Source organism: Nilaparvata lugens, chromosome 2, assembly GCF_014356525.2.
Source record: "Nilaparvata lugens isolate BPH chromosome 2, ASM1435652v1, whole genome shotgun sequence".
In the NCBI taxonomy this organism is placed as follows: domain Eukaryota; kingdom Metazoa; phylum Arthropoda; class Insecta; order Hemiptera; family Delphacidae; genus Nilaparvata; species Nilaparvata lugens.
In genome coordinates this window covers 85,556,634-85,572,330 of record NC_052505.1, presented here as the reverse complement: position 1 = coordinate 85,572,330, position 15,697 = coordinate 85,556,634, and positions in this window count along the sequence as shown.

The window sequence follows — 15,697 nt, the reverse complement described above, 5'->3', positions numbered from 1 at the left end:
ATGAGAAAATTACTCCATCTCGGTCAATATTGGTTCAAATACTGGTCTCAATTGTGGGAAAAATTCTGATCTATAATTTGAAACCAAATCTATAATTTTGGAACAAAATTAACCAAGCTAGAGTAATTTTCTCATCTTGCCAGAGGGTCTTCTTTGCTTGGACAGACTTTACTATGGTGATATTGATGCCTTTCCCTCAATATCCTGAACAAGTATTATAAGATTTTTCTGTAAATTTAAATCTCAAGTTTCCTTTTTTTTCAATAATTTTTATTTAACATTTGATTTAATTTGTGTCATTTGAAAATTACTAAAAAGCTGGAACATGTCATGTTGAAATAAAAATAGTATTAAGGGTAGGCTTACTGAGATTATTATTTGTATTTAAAGAAAACATTGATAAGTAGCCATGAGAAAAAGGAAGTAATTTATTAAGAGATTTATTTTCAAAAGCAGGTGCCACTGTAACAAAGACAAGGAATAGACTCTCTGGGAAACACCTAGAAAAGCTTTTGTTTCTTGGAGATTTAGATGAAGAGTTTTTTCAGGGTGAATTAAGTTTGTCAAAGTTAAGTTAGTTAGTAAAGTAATTTTAAGTTTTGAAGTAAGTTTACTGCATTAATAATGCATAAGTGTTATAATCTAACCAAGCAAAGAAGGCCCTGTGGCAAAATGAGAAAATTACTCCATCTCGGTCAATATTGGTTCAAATACTGGTCTCAATTGTGGGAAAAATTCTGATCTATAATTTTTGAACCAATATTGACCAAGCTAGAGTCATTTTCTCATCTTGTCAGAGGGTCTTCTTTGCTTGGACAGACTTTACTTTGGTGATATTGATGCCTTTCCCTCAATATCCTGAACAAGTATTATTAGAGTTTTCTGTAAATTTATATCTCAAGTTAACTTTTTTTTCAATAATTTTTATTTAACATTTGATTTAATTTGTGTCATTTGAAAATTACTAAGAAGCCGGAACATGTCATTTTGAAATAAAAATAGTATTAAGGGTAGACTTACTGAGATTATTATTTGTATTTAAAGAAAACATTGATAAGTAGCCATGAGAAAAAGGAAGTAATTAAAAGGTTTATCATGGATGGTAGGATGGAGTGGATGAAACTCTTTAAGAAACACTTTAAATTTCAGTTTTATTATTTTTTTATGTAAAAATTGCAATTTTCTTAGTAAAACAATGGCATAAAGTTGTTCACATTTTGTTACCTAGAACATTGTTATCATTATCAATAAAAAACCGGAAACATTGGTTTTTCAGAAGTATCGAATTAATTTTCAAAAGTACTCATATTCCGATACCTTCTCATATCGATACATTTCTTCCGATACCTTAGAGGTATCGATACTTTAGTTTCGATACCGATACCAAGGACTGGTATCGATACTTTTGAGGTATCGGAACGTCCCTACTGGGAGGGCATATCTCCTAAAGAGATGCAACAAGAGAGGGAGGACATCCCAAAAGAGAAAATGCCTCAAAACACCTAGGAAATTAAAATCACTTATAGTTGTGTTTTCCCAACACAATATGTCCCACCTAAAGAGACGTCAGAAGACAGAGAGGGCATATCTCCTAAGGAGATGCCACAAGAGAGGGAGGACATCCCAAAAATTAAAACGCCTCAAAACAACAGCCCAAAAAAGGAATACATTTAGATCATTCACTGTCTCTGATTAAATTGTATTTATTTACTCATGTAATATTGTATTTTCTTTTCCTTCTTTAAAAAGGTACTAATAAATGTCATTTACACACAAACTAAAACCTACTTTCACTCATGTATTAAATCATACATATTTTTTTCTTTTTTGTACAGTTGGCCCTTCCAACAGAAGAGGTTAATCTCCTGGAAAATCTTCAGAGTTTTATTGATTCTGAAATCCCCAGCACCATCCCACCAGCTGAATATGTTGAGACATCACAAAAATCCATGGAAGTCACAGGGAGACAAGAAAGAGAAGGCATATCTCCTAGAGACATGACAAGAGAGGGAGCAGGACATCCCAAAAGAGAAAACGCCTCCAAACAAGAGGGAAATTAAAATAGCATGTCAATGTGATTTACCTCAAAACACCAGCAGAGAGATCAAAATAGCATGTTGACATGTTTTACCTCAAAACACCAGCAGAGAGATCAAAGTAGCATGTTGACGTGTTTTACCTCAAAACACCAGCAGAGAGATAAAAATAGCATGTTGAGGTGTTATACCTCAAGACACCAGCAGAGAATTCAAAATAGCATGTCGATGTGTTTTACCTCAAAACACCAGCAGAGAGATCAAAATAGCGTGTTGACATGTAATACCTTGAAACACCAGCAGAGAGATCAAAATAGCATGTCGACATATTGATTACACTTGCTTTACCTGTGATATCAGGTAGATTTTAAATGCTTTGAATAGGAGCATTTCCTATTCTTCTTCTTCTTCTACTTCTCCACTCTTTTTCTTTTTCTTCTTCTTTGTCTTTTCCTTCTTCTTCTTCTTCACCTAAACTCAAACTGCCCAATTAATGCCCAATAAAGGGATATGTTTAGGGCATTCACTGTTTCTGATTAAATTGTATTATTATTTACTCATGTAGTATTGTTTTTTCTTTTTTAAAAAGGTTCTAATAAATGTCATTTACGCACAAACCAAAACCTACTTTCACTTGTGTATTAACCCTCTACTGGTACAGTACGGGTTGGATCTGATCCAGGCGTGCATTACTCATCTCCCTACTCCCACCACTTTTTTTTGGGTGGGGGAAACTGCCAGATACCCTATGAGTCAGTCAATTGGCATGTGTCCTTGCAGTTGTTTGTTTCTAGCGTGCAGTATTCAGTCTATTATTATCAATTGTTTGGTGCGTGTGCTTGTTTTGGGTCGGATCTGACCCAACCATACCTTAAACGTTATAATTTTTGGTTAACTGTTGAACATTTTATTCCTTTCATACACTTTTTCTCACCGCAGAATGGCTTCTACCAAGGACTTTTTGACTTCCGAGGAGATATTAGAAGAGCTAAATCGTCAGCAGAGTGGGGTTTCAGATGGTGACAGTGAAGAAGAGCCTATAGATGATATTGTTTCTGAGTCAGAAGATGAACTTCTTGTGAATAGTGATTTTGAAGAAGATCTGATGGACTGTGATACTGTGGTTGAAAATGAAAACGTAGAAAGTGAAAATGATGGTACAGAAGATTATGAGTTAGGGAAAGATGGTGAGACTATTTGGTCCAGTAAGCTTCAGATCTCAAAGTTTTCGTGAACACCACAAACAAATGTCATTACACATCTGCCAGGACCAAAAAATGAAGCCAAGGGAGTGATAAATGGAGAACTTTTTTTCCTTGTTCATAAATAATAAGATTCTCGAGATAATTGTAATAAACACCAATGCTCAAATTGAACATTCCAAAGTTCAATATGCTGCTAACTATTCATTCATAGGCCCAACAGATATTACAGAGATAAAAGCATTTATAGGTCTCTTATTTATGAGTGGAGTGCTTAAAAATTCTGGTTTGTGCCTGGATGATATGTTTTCTGAAGCTTATGGACCTTCAATCTTTCATTGCACCATGTCTCAGAAATATTTGCCTTTCTCTTACAAAACATATGATTTGATGACAAAAATACCAGGGATCAGAGAAAAGCTAATGACAAGTTTGCTGCTTTCCAGGAGATATGGGAATTATTCAATGGTCACTGTTTGAAGTATTACACTCCATCTGAATATTTGACAGTGGATGAAACTTTACTTGGTTTTAGAGGTCGTTGCCCTTTCAAAATGTTCATACCTTCAAAACCAGATAAGTATGGACTCAAAATTATATCTTTGTGTGATGCCAGAACATTCTATTTCATCTCAGGCATTCCTTACATAGGAAAAGAAGCTGGTAAGAAAAGGGAGATCAATCATTTCCTACCCAATATGTCCTGAAGCTCACAGAGCTTATTTATGGGACCAATCGCAATGTGACAACTGATAATTGGTTTACTTTGTATGAGTTGTCAGAAACACTATCAGAAAAGAAACTTACATTGGTGGGGACCCTTCGTAAAAATAAACAAGAGATACCGCCTTCCATGTTAGCTACAGCTGCAGTTGGATCCAGTCAGTTCATGTATCAAGACAATAAAATGATGATTGCATATAATCATAAGAAAAACAAGAAAGTGTTGTTACTATCTTCAATGCATCAGGAAGGAATAGCTGGCAATGAGTCAAAAAACCTGAAATAGTGCAATTCTACAATATGACTAAGGGAGGTGTTGATGTTCTAGATAAACTTTGCCATGACAAAACTACTAAGAGAAAAACAATACAGTGGCCACTAAGTTACTTCTTTGGAATACTTGACATAGCTGCAGTGAATAGTTTTGTCTTATTCAAGTGGAACTCTAAATTAGATTCCTTTTCTTGCCAAGCACGATCCAAGTTCTTGAAAAGTCTTGCTTTGGCTTCAGTTACTCCTGTTATGCCAAGAAGATTGGAAAATACTCACATTCCAAGAGTGCTTCGACAGACAATTGCCAAAATATTGGGAAAGGAAATGGAGCAGCCAGCCAAAGTATTGCAGGACCCAAATCAAGCTAAAAAACGAAAAAAGATGTTTTCTGTGTGATCCTTCAAAAGACAGAAAAGGAAGTGAATTCTGTACTCAATGCAACCAACTCTTGTGTTTGTGGAGAGCACAAAACAGTACTATGTACTAAATGTTCAACTGACAACATAAATGAAGATTCAATGTAACTTTCAAAATATTTTGACTGAATTCTGATATTTTCTATTCATTTTATTCTTTATTAATCAATTTTATTTCGTTTCAATATGTTGGAAAAACATTTAATACAACATATTTTAGTGATACTTTTGTTTCTACTCTCATTTCCATATAAAGGACGAAATGAAGTGTTTGGGTTGGATATGACCCGACCATACCTTGTATGTCACTCAAAGCCACCTTACGAGTAGAGGGTTGAATCGTACATATTTTTTCTTTTTTGTACAGTTGGCCCTTCCGACACAAATGGAAGAGGTTAATCTCCTGGGAGATCTTCAGAATTTCATTGATTCTGAAATCCCCAGTGCCATCCCACCAGCTGATGTTGAGATGACACAAAAATCCAGGGAAGTCTCACCTGAAGAGACAGGGAGACAAGAAGGGAAGGCATCCCACTTGAAGAAAAAATGAAAACTCAACAAAAGAAACAGTAAATCACTCATAGTCATGTTTTGCCAACACAACACACCCCACCTAAAGAGACATCAGAGGACAGAGAGGGCATATCTCTTAAGGAGATGCCACAAGAGAGGGAGGACATCCCAAAAATGAAAACACCTCAAAACAACAGAGATAAAATAGCATGTTGACGTGTTTCACCTCAAAACATCAGGGAAATTGAAATAGCGTGTTGACATGTTTTACCTTAAAACACCAGAGAGATCAAAATAGGGTGTCAACGTGTTTTACCCGGCATGCCAGTGTTCAAACACATAGCCTGTCCTCGTTTATTACCAGCGATGTGTATGCTGGGCATAAAGTGTGATGGCTATAACAATCATGAATATTTTTTTACAAATGTAGCACAGGTAATGAATTGCCTACATCAATTTATTGTTTACAGAGATGATCTCCGTATTATCTTACACTTACTATCCCATTCAAGTGAAATGTTTTGTAATTAATGCTTATGTGATAACTGAATCCGTTTTATTCACTCCCATTGTAAATACATCCTGGCCTTTTGTATAGTCCAATGTGATATTGCCAAACAAAAAATTAAAGCCTAAGAATAATACTTTAATATTCAACAATTTATGATCTAATAAATAATTAGTTTCTTACAGATTTAATTACCTTTCAACATTTATTATTACTCATAGTTCCTAAATACTAGTCATTGGTAGGCCTTGAAGTTGCCATGTACCTCATGTAGATTATGTTACTGAGTACCACCGAGAGATCCAATCAGTCCACTTTGGAGGGAAATTAGTCTCAATCTTTTGCTTCACACAGTTGTGGGATACCGACAAGATCATTCCAGACCACTGTCACTCACTAACTTCTGCTCAATTTCAACAAATTTGGATTATGGTCCTGCAACAATTTGGGCTCACTTCAGCCCAATATTAGAATTTCTCCTTGGGTTTGCAACACCAATCACAAAATCCACTTCCTGCCTGATGGGTCATCCAGCCAGTACTGGAACAAAGCATTGTTCTTCTTAAAAAAAAAAAACAATCCCCAATCTAACCTTTGTTCTTCTTTTAACAAACCTAACTCAACCTTTGTCCTCTCACAAACAAACTAAACCCAACTCAACCTAATCTTTGTTCTCCTTATAACAAACTGAATCTAACCTTTGTTTTTCTTAAAAAAAAAACTAAACTGAACCTAACCTACAGAATACACTGCAACAAACTACACTAGACTTTCAGGGACCTGCAACAAACAACATGGAATTACCATAAAGCCGGACATGGCAAAGGTGCCCCAGATGGGATTGTTGTCTGTGATGATAAAACAGCTGTAATATTTATAATCTGTTATCTCTGTTACTAAGACACATATTTAATGTCGAATAAAGCTCGTGTTGAGTCAAATTCTATTACAATTTATTCGACATTAAAAATAAAATAAATGGGTCCGAAAAGAAAAACGAGTAAACGTCAAGATTTAGTCAGTGAAGGAGAAAACGATTCGCAAAACCAAATGCTTGGAAAAATACTGAAACCAACAGTTTTATCGATTGACCAAGATTCAGATGAAGCACCGAAAACGTGGAGACATTGGAAGGTAACATTTTTAAACTTCTTAAAAAACAGTTCAATCCCGAAAAAGGATGAATTGAATGTTTTGATCAATTATGTGTCACCGAATATTTTTGAAAGTATTTGCAATTGTATATCATTTGAAGAAGCTATAACAACTCTTGAAGAAAGCTTTATAAAACCTCAAAATGTAGTATATGCACGTTACTGCTTATCTAAAGCAAAACAAACCCATGGAGAACCAATTGATCAATTCTATAATAAACTAAAACGGCTAAGTTTACCATGTAACTTTCAAGCAGTCACGGCTGCTTGAAGTGAATATATCCGAGACGCATTCATCTCCGGATTAGAATCATCGAAAATCAGACAACATCTTTTCGAAATGAAATCGCTAACTTTGCAAGACGCTATCTCACAAGCATGAATGTTAGAGAATGCTGAAAACATTGCTAAAGAATACGAAACCAGTTCAGAATATGTTAACACAGTCCTAGCAAACGAGAATAAAAATACCGAGAAAACGACTTTAGTCCATAATTCTTACCAAAAGAAGATTCAATGCAGATTTTGTGGCTATAACAATCATACTGATAATAGCCAATGCCCAGCAAAAGGACAACCATGCCTAACTTGTAATCGAATAGGCCATTTTTCAAAAGTATGCAGAGCACGAAACGATAAAAAAACCAAATGGTATCTGCCACAGTAATTTCAGCAGCAAATACCAGCACTGACCTCTCAAAATGTCTTGTTCCTATACGTGTTAATGGAATAGATACATTGGCACTATTAGACACTGGGAGCACAGCAAGTTTTATAGATAAGAAACTAGTAGTACAATCGAAGATGAAAACTATGCCATATTCCAATTTGATTACATTTGCTTCAAGTGCCTGCAACACTAAAACAACTGAGTGCGCTTTGAGTGAAATATATTTCCAGAACGAAGAATATAATGATTTTCCTTTGATCGTATTGAACAAATGTTGCGCTAGTGTAATTTTGGGACACAATTTTCTAAAGAACTTTTCATCCATCACTTCTGATTTCGGTGGATCTAAAGCAGCACTACAACTGAATGAAGACAATGACACAAGAAGGCCTACTTATGAAATTAAAAAGTGTGCTCTAGCCCAAGCTACAGTAGAACCTGTCTCATTGTTTCGTGATCTTCAACCGGACTGTCGGCCTATAATAACTAAATCGAGACGACATTCAGAAGAGGATTACTTGTTTATGATGAATGAAGTCAAACGGCTTAAAGATGCTGATATTATAGAAAATAGTCATTCTTCTTGGAGAGCTCAAGCATTTGTTACTTCAAGAGAGAACCAAAAGAAACGTATGGTGATTGACTATTCACAGACCATCAACAAATTCACGAATTTGGATGCCTATCCACTACCACTAATGGAAGAATTAGTCAATAAGGTAGCACAATATAAAATATTCTCATCTATTGACCTGAAATCTGCCTATCACCAGATACCAATCTTGCCTGAGGAAAGGCATTTCACCGCATTTGAAGTTGGACACAAACTGTATCAATTCAAAAGAATTCCGTTCGGAGTCACGAATGGAGTAGCTGCTATCCAGAAAGTGATTGATCAAATCATAGAACAAGAAAATTTGACATCATGTTATGCCTATTTAGATGATATTATTGTATGCGGAAGGACCCAAGAAGAACATGATGAAAATTTAGAAAGCATCAAACCACACCCGCAGTGGCAAAGTCAGAGTAACTCCAACGTGTCATATCGATATCCTGGACATCACACGCTTCCTTTTTGATGAAAAAGAACAGAATAAAATTGAAAGAGATGAAGACGATGATGACTGAGATGACGTCATGAATATCGATTCCGGAGACGAAGACAATACGGACCATCCTCAGCCACCTGTCCATCCATTTCGTTCTCACCAAGGCGCTCCTACCACCAGTGAACGCGCTGAAAAGCATCCTCATGAATTCATGAGTGAAGACGAAGAGCCAGCACAGACCGAATCCATACGGGACAAAGAACAGCAGAGCATCACTGATAAGTTACCACCAGTACAAGTGATGGAAACAACGCCCGTATACGTTAACGCCATAACCAACAACTTTGCGACAATGGTGATTAACAGTGTCGTCAACAATGCCTATTTAATGAAAGATCCATATTTCGGTTGCTATGAGTCAGAGGCAATGAGACATAACTTTAAATCTCCTACTACTCCAAAACTATGTAGTGGAGAACTGACTGCAACTGAGACTGATCTAAGAAGACGCTTACAGCAGTTTCGGCAATGCGGCTCTGGACAGGATAATATGATAGCAGAACACTTTTTGAAATTTGCTATCTTTCATGGAAATCTGAAGGACTATCCGTATCTGAAAGTTTCTCCTGATGTTGGCACTATCTATGATGTAGTTACCAGACTACAATCCGCTTCTCAACAGAATCGAAAGAAGCGTAGAGTGACTGACAATACCATGTTGAAAGATGTGAAGGTTGGCCTCAAGAAATTGAAGGACAAAGACGAAAGCACTGGCCCGAAGAAGGTCAAGATGAAGGAGAGTGAAGATAAAGATCACGGTCGAGCTCTATTACAGGCCCAAGAAGAACATGGCCGAACGAGCGACCAAAGCCAAGCCCTTGAGCTGGCTTGTCCACCCCTTTGCTAAATCTAGGGGAAAATGGGGTATAACAACGTCATAAAGATCCTATACACAGAAAGTGTACTTGATCTTTTGCATCTGGGATAACATCATAACCAGCGGCTATAATACTGGTTCACAGCAGACCAAGCTGTTGCACTAGGCGAGGATGTTGTGGATATTGGAACATTTGTTAAGGTTCTGTGCTCTGCCACCCGGATACAAATTTGTATGATTGAGAGCTCAGACGTCATTGTTTCCTCAATATTTAAAACCTTTCAAAAGCACTATGCAGGTCCACCAAACTTTGTGGAAGAAAGGTGATCCACTCTTTTATATGAACAAACTCAGTTGCTTCGACAATTGCAAGGATTAAATGATTGGAATTCACCAACAAGTAGCAGTCAAGCAAATTGCAAGAAGCTACCTTATAGGAATGAAAACAAATGTACATCAAGTAGTGAAGGGAATAACCAGCTCCAGGAGCAACCAGCAATTCCTGATTCATGCAAAACAATGGAGTCACCAGGTTTGATATTCACCATTTGTAAAATCTGTGAATCTCAATTCAGAAAGCAGGCCAGTTCCAATGTGAATAAAGTTATGAATTTTTCAAGATTTCATGCCAAAAGTAAAAGATTCTAATGAAGATACATCTTGCGAGTTATAAGAAGTTCATGAAAACAACATTTATATACACAAATTTAAAAATGAAACTGTGTTTATATAGTGTAACTGTTAAATGAACCAGTCAAATCGGTAATGGGCTATCTAGCTCCTTACGTCTATCATGGATTGATCATTCAATAAAAATTAACTACTCAATTCTTTGAACGTATTTATTACACTTTTAAAAGTTATTTATTCCAATCACTTCCATATAGCCTATAACCGTTTATGTATAACTTGTGATTGACACTTTGATAAAAATGCATTTTTTGTAATTTTATACAAAAATCCAATTTTTATAAAATTGATTGCACATTTGAAACCTTATCCAGTGATGCAAAACTCACGGGAATCCAAAATTGAGGAAACATTCCCAGGAGATTCAAGGGAAACATTCCCAAAACTTGTAAACTGCCGTCCCTGGGAATGTTTCCCGGGAATTCATGAATTTTGGGAACACTTCTCCTAAACTACCCGGGAACATTCCTTGATCCCAATGAAATTTTCTACAATTTCACATCATGTATGCCAGGTTGCACAAAAGCCATGAAATCAATCAAGATTAGAATTCAACCGACACTAAGTGAGTCTTCAAATGTGTTATTGCTTTCATATAATGTACAACAACATTGGAGATTTCAAATGTTCTAATTTTATTTACAGGATCAGCAGCAGCCCAAGGGCCTGAGCATCAATGTTTTATCAATTTTAGCTTTTAAGTACTGACTGAGTTGACTAGGATCTTGTAAGACGAATCCATTGATGTATAAAACTCAAAGACTCAAAATTTGTCACTTACTGCACTTTTAATCAGGAGGCCAGTATATTGTACATTCCATTAAGAATCTCTTGTTATTTGATCAATTTTAGCTTATAAACTGACTGAGTTGACTAGGTTCTTGTTAAGACGAATCCATTGATGTATAAAACTCAAATGCGAGTATGAAACAAGAAGAATGATTGGCATTCCACCCACAGAGTCTTGTAGGGATCATTTTGTACGGTTAGGTATACTCACTGTGCCATGTATTTTCATTCTCAACTGTTTACTTTTTGCTAAAGGCAATCTTTATAAATTAATACAAAGAAGTGATATTCATAGTCATGTTACAAGAAATAGGTATCAGCTGCAGGTAACTCAGGCTAGATTGACTAAGACTCAAATGAACTTTGATTATATGAGTATTAAATTATTTGAAAAGTTACCACTAGATGCTAGAAATGTTACCTTTAAAAAATTCAAATTTTTAATGCTCACGTTCTTGAAAGCCAAACCACTTTATTCACTTCAAGAATGGCATGATTTGAGAATGGAGAGCCTTTCTTTCTCATGACTTATTTCACTGTTTAAATGTAATTCTAGGCTATGTCTATTCAAGTATTATCCATGTATAGAACTCATATATTTTGTGGATGCTTATTGTTATGTGTGTTCAAACTTCATATTGATTTATGTGAATTGCTTTATTCTGTATTTATCAGTGTGATTATTGTATGAATATTGTATGTATTTTGCTTCTTGATGACCATGTCTATTCCACTATGTGTTTAATGACAATAAAGAATTCTATTCTATTCAACGACTTGGAGAAACAAGAAAAGGAGAAACTAAAATCACAAGATAAAGAGCCAGATGAGTTGGATCTATTTTTTGGTAGCATAACCCAAACTGCTCGTTCACTGCCTCACCATTTACAGTTGAGCCTGAAGCAAGGATTTCTAAATTGGGCGAGTTTGGCAGGAGAACATCATGAGTGGACCATCATAGTTAGACCCAATAATCCAAATTTTCCAGTTGTTTCAATCCCTACTCCACCCCATGACAATTCTACAAATAAATGTACCCTCTCATTTCCCTATGAATGAAGTGCATCTTTCAAGTTTGTAATATTACATTTTTTCTCGATTAAAATCGAATTTTCAATTCGAGATCTATAAAACTTGATAGTAAATATCAGAGTAATCGATATGCAGACAACTTTTAACTGAGAATTTATCATAAATAATTGTGTTGCACATTCCATGGTATCACTGAAACAGAGTTCTATTTCAGAATTAACAGATCATTATAAACAGCATAGAGGATAAATACATTTAAAATAACAGTTTCAAAACAAAGTTTTATTGAGAACAAATGTGAAATGTAAATTCTAATCTTTTAATTTATCATTTTTTTGAAATTAATATCGATGACGTGTTCATAATGTCACTGTTCATGGCTTCATCTAAAATGCTGTCTTTGTTCTCTTCTCTAAAAAAAAAAATGGTGGCTGGCTGTTGAAGGTGTTTTGTGCTCTCTGAATATTTTTCTGTTTAATTGAAATTTATAATGTTTTAATTTGAGATTTGAACAGTTTTATGGTGTTCTAATTTTGTATAATTTTATTTGAGTGTTTACAAGCCTATAGCCATTGTTTTCAACTATATAAATGGATAAGAATTTTAGCTTATAATGATGCTATATGTTCAAGTGTTGTAAGGTGTTGTTCTGTGGATTTGTGTTGTATATTGCCGAAATTCTTATGAAAATTATAAGTTGGTTTGCTCTGAAAACTGGATTTCTTATTCATAAGCAATAGATCCATTCATTATTTATCAAGAATTTACCATTTGAGGCAATAACTTTCTTTAGGTTAATAGGTGAAAAATGCTATCAAACCTATTTAGGAGAAAATGGTAGCACGGCAAGTTGGAAATAATTGTTCTAACATTGTTGATGGATAAAAATGTATTCAATTGTTTGGAAAGGCATGAAACATCTCCAACAGCAAATCACTCATGCCTACTAGTGAAATGCATTGTGAAAAAATATCTGAAGGTGAGATACACCTACTGGTGTAAAATGTAGAGTAATAGAGCTGAATTAGTCAGAAATATATTTACAAAGATGATATTATTCAGAAGTCAACAATTAAAATTCATTTCATTCAACAAATACAACATAATTTTAGTCAGTCATTTCACCTGACTGACACTGATGGGAAACAGCAGTCAATGCAGACAACAACTATGACCCTCCCATTATGGCACAGCACTGACTGTCTTGTGGCTAACGCCTGCTTTGAGACTGGTGCTGCACGCTATGCCGACTGTTAAGCTTGTTCAGAACAAACATTATAAAGATCTGCAATGATTGGAAATTTGCTGTTGACTGAAGAGAGAGAGAGAGAGAGAGAGAGAGAGAGAGAGAGAACTGTGTGCTTTGAGAGTGAGAATCACTATATGATAATTCTTTATTCTTGAAAAATAATGAAACATCTGACCAAGTCATACACCAAAGCCTATGCTGCATTATATTTTTTTCAGCTGGCTGTAGTATATCAAAAACAATATAATATTATTATTATTATTATTATAGGGAAACATATTTGTAAGATGCGCTATACACCTCGAGATTGATATGGATTATATGTATTACATTATTGATATTGTTATTGGTTGATAACATCATTGATCATATTATCGATGTTATGGAGTCAACAGCAATCAACAGTAGTTTTGGAAGTGTTTCAATTATTGTGTTTGTAGAAGGTGAATTATTAGAAGTTGAAAACTCCTGGAGCTAAAGCATCTTTCAAGAAAAAAGTAAATTTCATGGAAATAGATAGGCATATGTAAAAAATTCAAAGCCAAGTTCAGTGCAAGTTGAGGCCAGCAGTTCTAGCATCATTGATCACCAGCAGTGTATACTGCAAGCTTCTACTTCAAGAGCTCCAACTCTATCAAATTCATCTTCAAAGAAACTTGACTTTGAAGCATATAGCAATTTCTCACCTCAAGGCAATAGCAATTGTATATTTGATTTGACATTTTGAGTGGAGCCATAAAACAAATGCTACATTTTAAGCACAAAAAACCGGGGGAAAACGCTGTTATTAACAGAGATAGAGAGGTTTTAAATATACTATGTATGGGAAGAATGAGGCTAGTACAGCTTTACTGTGAAAGAATGACTAAAGCCTCATGAGCTCAGCTCATTGCAAATACTGATGTAAGCTTCTGCCAGCCAAGTTACAAATGAATGAAATTATCATGTAGGATTGTAGACATTTTTGCATGTTAGTTTGTATGCATGCTATGATGATTATTATGTGTCAGAGTTTTTGCTGAAGACAAAAAGTCCAATCTCCAGACGAGAAAATTCTTGAATTATGTTTATTCATTGAATTATAATTGCCTATTAAGAAATTATTCAATGCATAAAACTTCATTGTTTCAATTGTATTAATTGTTATAGTATTCTTATTTGTAATGTAATTGTTTTTGATGAATAAATTTTATTTGATTTATTTGATTTGAACAATCCAAATTGCATTGGCACCATGGACGGTAAACACATGAGACCTGCTTGCCCCAACAAATCAGGATCTACCCATTTCAATTATAAGGACTTTTTTTTTGTTATTGCTGTGGTGGATCTCAGCTACAAGTTCATGATGATAGACATCGGACACAATTGAAAAGGGACTCAGCTATATAACTGAACAGTGATTTTGGTAAAGCAGTTTAAAGTGGAAGTATTCCGTTACCATCTCTTTCAGCACTTCCTGGCTCAAATGGCGGTCTTCTTTATGTTTTTCTAGGTGATGGAGCCTTCAAATTGACAACCAATTATAAGAGATCCTATCCCAAGGAGCAATCACAATTTGATGAGTCTAAGGCTGTGTAAGATTACCGTCATTCAAGAGCAAGAAGAGAAATAGAGAAGGCATCATAACTATCAAAACAGAAATAATAACTCATAAAAACTCAGAAATCGAACAAAAAATTCACGACCCTCAAGTGAAACAAAACTATCATAAGGAGACTAATTATAATGAACTATTAGCATTTGTTGGGTAGCTCTATCTTTCTGGAGTTCAAAGAACTCTTGAAGAACTTTGGTCTAATAATGTCTTTGAACGAATCAAATTTCTAGGAATCTGCCTAAAATTTTATGACAGACTAGGCAGGCCAAAAATTGAAGCAGATAAATTTGCACCAATATATAATGTTTCGGGAAAAGTTTGTCAAAACCTCTAAATCATTCTATATTCCATCAGAATATTGTACTATTGATGAAGAACTTCTTGGATTTAGAGGTCCTTGTTCATTTAGAACAATGAAAAGAGCATTCTAGTCATTCTTATAATCAAGTACAGGTCTTTTCTTAGATTAGTTATCAGGTATTTGCAGCATTATAATATAGTTTGTGTAGGTTAAAGGGTGTAGTATTTACGCAGGTTCAGTATTCAGTTGTTTAAAGTTAGTAATAGTTGTTTTAGAAGAAATTAGGTTGTTCATAGTTAGACAGGAAAATTATTTTGGCTAAAGGATTAGAGTACAGTTATTAATATTAGTATTAGTTATAGGTTATAGAATAGGTTAAGCATTGAATTAGGTAGGCTATGTGTGTCATAAAAGGCGAAATATTTGGGTTCTTTGGGGATGAACCTAATGCAGATAAGAAAGGTGAAGACGCTGTGCTATCAAATCACATAACAAAGATTATGTACGATCGAAATTTGAAAAAAATTGCAAGTTTTTATGCAAGCCAGTATGAAAAACGGATCCTACAACGTGAAGGTGTGTTGAAGTTTCTAAATGTGTTGATTATAAAGT